At 40.4% G+C, this 8359-nt stretch overlaps 1 pseudogene; it reads left to right on the plus strand.

Annotated features, from left to right (window-relative positions):
* The first annotated feature begins 1716 nt into the window (after positions 1-1716).
* On the plus strand, positions 1717-7919 carry LOC105489169 (tubulin beta-4B chain-like; annotated as a pseudogene).
* Positions 7920-8359: the final 440 nt, after the last annotated feature.

An 8359-nucleotide genomic window follows, 5' to 3' on the forward strand; every position in this document is an offset into this window, starting at 1 on the left:
GGCACACTCTCAGCTCACTGCAAACTCCATTTCCTCCGTTCAAGCGACTCTCCCGATTCTCCTACCTCAACCTCCCGAATAGCTAGGATTACAGGTGTGCACTGCCATGCCGGGCTAATTTTTGTATTTTTAGTAGAGACAAGATTTTGCCATGTTGGCCAGGCTGGTCTCAAATTCCTGGCCTCAAGCGATCTGCCTACCTTGGCCTCTCAGAGTGCTGGGATTACAGGCATGTGCCACTATGCCCAGCAATAGCACAGTTTTAAAGTTTTCTGGGCAGTGTGTCAGAAAAAGGACATGGGCACTAAACTAACTTACCCATGATTTAGTTCCTAGGAATGGGGGACAAGATAAAAATGCCAGAATCTAGTTACTAGAAGCAAGACCAGAAGCACATCTTCTTCTGGTTTTAATTCTGGTTCTTTATTATTAGTTTGGTGCAAAAGTAATTGTGGGCTTTGCTATAGAAAGTAAAGGTAAAAACCGCAATTACTTTTGCACCAACCTAAATAGATTCACCTAAGAAGGTTTATAAAAATATGTACTCCTAAGCTTCCCACTGGACTTAGAAAATCAGAATTGTGAGGCGAGAAATGTGAATTTTTATAAGGTCTAGGTAATTCTGGAAATTATTCAGGTTTAAAAAGCAATAAACAAGGACTCCTTTTCTCCATCCACAATCACCACAGCCCCCACCAATCACAGGTCACAAACGGAGCCTGCAGTAGGAATCCTGTGACAGATACTGGAAGAAAACAAGCCTGTGGACCAAGCAGTTAACATAAAAATTTCACGGCAAGAAGAAATGTCAGCTTGCAAGTTCTGTGAGTCTTGCAGCAAACAAGACATTTCCAGTACAGAACATCAGTAAGGTTTGTTGTTGCTGTGGTTTCGTTTTATTACAGTATTTAAAATAGTTCTTCATCATATCACTACTTAAAATAGTAAAAATCCCATTGGTCCTGTCTTAGTGTGTTCCAGTTGCTTCAACAAGATATCATAAACTGAGTGGTTTATAAAGAACAGAAAGGTATTTTTAACAGTTCTGGAAGCTAAGAAGTCCAAGATCAAAGTGCCAGTAGATTTGGTGTCTCCAGACACCCAACCCACATTGGGAAAACCTAATCAGCTAACAAAGGCCCATCTCCTAATACCATCACCCTGGAGGTTAGGATTTGAGCATCAGAACTTTGAGGGGACACATACAGACCAAAGCAGTCCCATTGTCTTACTCCAGCTCAACAAAAGAATCTCATTTAAAGACATCACTGACCCTTCTCCCTGTCTGAATGTTTTTTTCACCTAGTGACTATTGGCAAAGAGCAGTGTTGAATATGATGTTAATTTCAACCAAACAACATTGGTAGCATGTAGAGTATTTGCTCATTCCATAGTCTCATGTCACATCACGCTGTTTTTAAATCAAATTCTGCTTTTAATCTTTAGTTTTAATTTACCTTTCTCTGAAACATAAATGCCATTAATCAAATAGAAGGAAAGTAGGCGCTAGCGGGACAGTAATCTAGCTAAGCTGCAAGCAAGTGAAGCTTTTTTGTAAGGAAAGAGCTGTAGAATCACAAGACAATCTGTATCACAAACCAGCAAATATATGCTAAATAGTGTCTAATTTCACAGAGTGCCACCCAATTGAAATTGTGCCAGGCCACCTGATTCCTTCTTCCACTGGTAAAGACCATCTCATGTGAACCAGCTGCCATGGATGTGGTTCAGAAAGCTGTCCCTGAAAAGAATTCTGGGCCATCTGTGCTTACAGTTCTATTAATAGAATGTTCTCCAAATCATAGACCTTCATCTGCAACCTCACATCAAGACTTTCTCCAACATGAGACCCGAAGAACATCACTCATCAGCATTCTTTGGGATCTATTGGGAAGGCACCGTGATTTGAAGGAAAGGGTCAAAGGTGGGGTGGGAGCCAGATGAGACTGAACTCCGAGGCCAGGGGCATTCCTTTTCCCCTTTATCTTGCCAGGGTCAGGCCCGGTGATGACACAATTGTGTGTTGAGTTGTACTGAAGCATTTTGTAAGTGCCAAGCCAGTGGAAGCAGCTTTACAAGGTTATTGCATAATGGAAAAAGACGTCCCCATTATTAAAAGAAGATGAGAAAAGGGAGGTTCATCAGTTCAGTAACTTGCGCACGTTGATACATCCTAGGGCCAAGATTCAGACATGGGTTCTCTGACTCCCCACCTGAATTTGATGGCCTCCACCGTCTCATACATTTTTGTTTTCCATTATTTTTGGTCGTACTTGGGAACTTCGACTTTGATTGTGATTTATTTTTCTTGAACCAACCCTGATGGAGTTTTTTATGACTCTAGAGAAAGGTGAAATGACTAATACAAGGAAGCTGAAGTAGCAATAACATTTCTTAAAATTAATTGTTAAGAAATATAGAGGCTTAAACCACATAGAAATAATAGCAGATGACATGAGACACCAGATGGAGTCCAACTAGGCACACAATGCATGTTTGATAAACTTAAGAGAAATTGTAAAACACACTAAAAGAAAAAAATGGAAAGAATGTTCATTACGTCTAGATCTTTTTTTAAAAAAAAGCTTTTGCTAAGGCCATCATTTTCTCTTTAAGACCACAGAAAGTTAGTGGCTACTAGAAACACTGCAAAGATAACTAAAGATGTTGATGTGAAACATGGAAGCGGCATCCTCACGCTTAATGTGCTGCTAAGGAAATAAATATAAGTAAACCAAGGCTGACTACATATCCCTTATGTTATTTTCCCACCACGGTTCTAATCTTAAGAACATCAAATATATGAGACATGATGAGTGACAATGACAAAGATACTTTGCAATACAGTCTAAACCCAAGCATATGGCATGTGACATACATAGCTATGTATAGATCCATTTATTGACATGCGTGTATATATATCTATATATCTGTATCTCATATGACATATAATAACATACTGCCAAGAACAAGGGTAGAGGCTTTTAAAATATGTAAAAAAAAAAAAAAAAACTAATACAAAAGTTAGAATACAAGTCAAGAGAACAAATAATCTAAGAAAAATGGGAATATAGTTTCTTCAGTCATTTATTAATATGCCAGACAGTGCTAAGTGTTAGAGGTTAAGAATGTGTAACATTTTGTTGACTTCTATATATGCTTACAGTTTAGTAAAGAAGATAAAAATGTGTTAAGCAATGCCTCACACTAGTGGAAGAATTAGAAAAGACTTCCAGGGTGGGTGCAGTGGTTCACGCCTGTAATCCCAGAACTTTGGGAGGCCGAGGCAGGCAGATTACTTGAGGCAAAGAGTTCAAGACCAGCCTGGCTAACATGGTGAAACCCCGTCTCTACTAAAAATACAAAAATTAACCAGGTGTAATGGCCCATGCCTGTAGTCCCAGCTAGAGTTCAAGAATCACTTGAATCTGGGAGGCAGAGATTGCAGTGATCCGAGATTGCACCACTGCACTCTAGCCTGAGCGACAGAGGGAGACTCTGTCTCAAACAAACAAACAAACAAACAACAACAACAAAAACAGAAATACTTCCAAGAGATTGTAAATGAACATGTAAAGTAGAACATTAGACCAATGAGAATTCTAGAAGGATATTTCAAAAAGTTTAAAAAGCCCAAAAACAAAAAGGAGAAAATAAATGATTTAAATGTCTCTTTTTAAATGTAAGGCAAAGGCGATAAAGCTGTTCCTGCAACCAAATTTCTGTTTAGTAGCTCTGTGTTGTTACCACAACATGCCAATGAGAACTCTGTTTCCAGTGAGGAAAACCTTTCCTCTGACCCTCTAGAATAGCAAACTCAGTGCCAATGGGGTAATTACAGAGTTATTTTATGGTTTCCTGTGTTTTGTCTGTTTGTCAATATTAATGCTAAGGACTGCCGAGACCAGCTCAGTCAGGGAGACCCTAACCCAGCGGCGCTAGAGGAATTAATGACACACACACAGAAATATAGAGGTGTGAAGTGGGAAATCAGGGGTCTCACAGCCTTCAGAGCTGAGAGACCTGAACAGAGATTTACCCACGTATTTATTAACAGCAAGCCAGTCATTAGCATTGTTTCTATAGATATTTGATTAATTAAAAGTGTCCCTTATGGGAAACGGGATTAACTGAAGTATCCCAATGGGAAATGAACAGACAGTTGAAATAAAGGATTAGGTTGGGCTAGTTAAGTGCAGCAGGAGCATGTCCTTAGGGCACAAATCGCCCATGCTTGTTTGTGGCTTAAGAATGCCTTTAAGCGAGTTTTCCCCGCCCGCGCCGGCCAGGTGTTCCTTGCTCTCATTCCGATAAACTCACAACCTTCCAGGGTGGGCATTATGGCCATCATGAACATGTCACAGTGCTGCAGACATTTTGCTTATGGCCAGTTTCGGGGCCAGTTTATGGCTAGATTTTGGGGGGCCTCTTCCCAACAAAGGACATTAATTGAGATACATGCTTCTAATTCCTCTTACTTGTATAGAAGTACTGTAGATTAGAGAAAGGATTTCCAAAACTGGGGAAAAAAGAGAGTCCCTAAAAAGGCAGCACCATAAAGAATTGTAAAAGAGGAGAGTCATGTCCTCAAATGTTAAAAGAAGACTTAAGGATAAGCCAAGGAAATTCTCACCTTTAAAGAAAAATGAGACATTATGTCAATGATTATGAGGAGATGGGGGAAAGAGAGAAATGCCTCAGAATTATCTGGAGGGTTTTATAAAACCACACCATACATTACACACGTGCATAAACACACACACACACACACATCCCTGTAGGATCTAATGTGCTTACAACAGTGGCATGATCTCATGATTCAGAACCAGGGCCATGATGAACCACTATCATTGGGGGAATATGTCTTATCCCTCAGATGTGCTGGAGATGATAGAGTTGTTTAAAAAATCAGAGTGCAAGTAGCAGAAGAACTAAGGCAAAAGGAGATGCCTTGTGAAATACATTAACAATAACAGTTAAAGCAAGAGAATCAACTACCACCAACGGAAGAGTAGGGTACCCTGGTACTTGCCTCACTGAAAATCATCTAGAGCCAATTTAAAAGGAAAGCACAAACAACCCTCCAAAACAAATCCAGTATGATTATTTTGTGAAGGGTAAAAACAGCCCCCAAATTATAGAAATGATACATTTTTTAATTCAACAAAAGACACAATCAGGAAAAAAAGATAGAACAGAGTTATAAGGTAAACTTTTAATATCATGTACTTATGAGACACTAAAATATGCAATCTGTTTTCTTTATTGCTGTAGAAAGTAGTATGTATATTACTTTATAGTAGAGTTCTACAACTAGAAATTTTATAATTGAACTAGGTATTATTTATTACAAATAAATGTTACTATTTTTTATTTGAGTTTGGTTATTTTTAGTTAGAAACTGCCTATAGTTTAACCCTGATAATAGGGTTAAATTGTTACTTACAAATATAATAAACTAAAGGAGCTTTTTCATTCTAGCATGCCTATATTGTGGGCTTATGTTTTTACCCTCTGCAATATTCCAACCTCGTCTTTAAAGGAAAATGAGACATTATATCAATGATTATGGGGAGGTGGTGGAAAGAGAGAAATGCCTTAGAATCATCTGGGTGATTTTACAAAACCACACCACACAGGGACACACACGTGAGCAAGTGTGCACACACGCATGCATATGCACACACACAGACGTAGAGGTCCTATTTCATCAAAGTAAAAATAAGTTGAATGTTAATACTCTATATCAGAAAAAAATACCAAAAGTTTAATGAAGAGCTTACTCCCCTTTTGTTTTAATTTACTGAAATCATCTATATATCTTTTTTTGTAATTGTCAACATTATTTTGTATTTTATCTTTCCAACTACGGTTTTCTTGTTGCTCCTTGAAGAAATTATTTTGGGGAATATGAAGCTTCATGTTTACAGATTTGCAGATCCTTTGGTAACACAAGAGGATGACAGAACTGCCTCAAGTTATCTTCTGAGCTGGCAGACTTCTCAAATTTGCACAGACACAACCTTTAGTGACCTTTGGAGTTCTGAAACTACATGAATCATCATTAAAGGAAAATTGAGCCAAAGCCACTGGGAAGTTCATTTCTCAGAGAATTAAGTTCATTTTGTTTCATACATAAGCAGTGAAGGTATATATAGATCCATGTCATTTTTCAAGTCGAGTAAAACTTTCCTGTGATTCAAAAGTTATAGTAAATACATGATGTTTTTTGAAACTCTATGTAGCTAATAAAGACAAAGAGAACAGCTAATTCGAAATTGCCTGCACAAGAAAATTAAAGTTTCCAAAATCTATTATAATTTTGTCACTCTAAGTGAAGACTCATGTGACATATTGGACTCCCTTACAGAAGACTACTTCAGGATTATCTTTCTGTAATTACTACTTTCACTTCATTAATAACCATAATGCCTTTTCCTATATGCATCTGTCCATCAGCAAGTGAAGACAGGAATTGCCTGACCTTGCAAGAAAAATAAACTGCTCAATGCAAATCATAATGAAGTTGGTAAAACAGTTTGGCTTTAGGGAGATGAAGATGATATATTTTGGGGAAAAAAAGTCTCTTATTACTAAGGTATATTTTATCCCCATATAAAGTAGCAAAATAATATTATTTGTTCATAAACAAAAAGGAGTGATCTAAAGGTTTTCCCAAGTTATAGGTTGGTGCAAAAAGTAATTGCAGTTTTACCATCAACTGCAATTACTTTTTGCACCAACCTAATATTAACACATCAACAGATATAGGATATCAGATCTGAATTTAAAGGGTCAGTTTATAAATCGTATATAGTTCTCTCCGGATACAAAATGGATTCCAGCACTCTGCACGCCTGAGCCTCTGCTCCTGTGACTATCCTACCGCCTCTATCCCCACTGCTGCCACCTTGAGAGAGATCGTGCACCTGCAAACCGGTCAGTTTGGCAACTAGTTCTACGGGGTGATCAGTGATGATCATGCCATCAATCCTACTGGCACTTAGCGTGGGGATAGCAACCTGCAGCTGGAGTGCATCAGTGTTTACTACAATGAGACCACCAGTGGCAAGTATGTGCCCCACGCTGAGCTCACGGATCTGGAGCCCAGCACCGTGGACTCTCGTGTGCTCAGGCTCCTTCAGGCAGATCTTACGGCTGGACAACTTCATCTTCCATCACAGTGGTGCCGGAAACAACTGGGCCAATGGGCACTACACAGAAGGTGCGGAGCTGGTGGATTCGGTGCTGGACATTGTGAGGAGGGAGGCTGAGAGCTGTGACTGCCTGCAGGGTTTCCAGCTGACCCACTCCCTGGGAGCAGGGACTGGGCCTGAGAGGGGTACCCTTCTCATCAGCAAGATCCCAGAGAAGTATCCAGACAGGATCTTGAACATGTTCAGTGTGGCGCCCTTGTGCAAGGTGTCAGATATGGGGGTGGAGCCCTAAAACATCACCTTCTTAGTCCACCAACTGGTAGAAAACACAGCTATGACCTATTGCATTGATAATGAAACTCTCCATAACATCTGCTTCTGAACCCTAAAGCTAACCACACTCACCTATGGTGACCCGAACTACCTGATGTCTGCCACCATAAGTGGGGTCACTACCTGCCTAAGCTTCCCCACTCAGCTCAATGCTGACCTGCAGAAACCAGCTAAGTACATGGTCCCATTCCCTACCTGCACTTCTTTATGCCTGGCTTCACCCTGCTGACCATCCACGGCAGCCAGCAGTACCAGGCCCTGACAGTGCCTGAGCTTACCCAGCAGATGTTTGATGCCAAGAACATGATGGCTCCCTGAGACCCCTGCCTAAAGGTGGCCACGGTGTTCACGGACTACATGTCCATGAAGAAGTTGGATGAGCAAATGCTTAATGCCCAAAACAAGAACGGCAGCTACTTTGTTGAGTGAATCCCCAACCATGTAAAAACATTTGTCTGTGACATCCCACTTTTGGGGCTATAAAGGTCTGCCACCTTCATCAGCAACAGCAAGGCCATCCAGGAGCTGTTCAAGCACATCTCTGAGTAGTTCACGGCCATGTTTCAGTGCAAAGCCTTTCTGCACTGGCACATGGGCAAGAGCATGGACTAGATGAAGTTCACCAAGGCCGAGAGCAACATGAACAACTTGGTGTCCCAATATCAGTAATACCAGGACGTCTCAGCCATGGAGGAGAGAAAGGTTGAGAAAGAGGCCAAGAGGAAGGTGGCCTAGAGCCTTCAGACATGGACACTGGGTAAAGTGGGGAAGCAGTGGGAGCTCTATTTACTCACAATCTTTTCTCTGATAACCAGGCCTCTCTGTGTGTGCACTTGGAGTTCTTCCTGACTTTATATCACACACTGTAC

Source organism: Macaca nemestrina, chromosome 5, assembly GCF_043159975.1.
Source record: "Macaca nemestrina isolate mMacNem1 chromosome 5, mMacNem.hap1, whole genome shotgun sequence".
NCBI classification, from domain to species: Eukaryota; Metazoa; Chordata; class Mammalia; order Primates; family Cercopithecidae; genus Macaca; species Macaca nemestrina.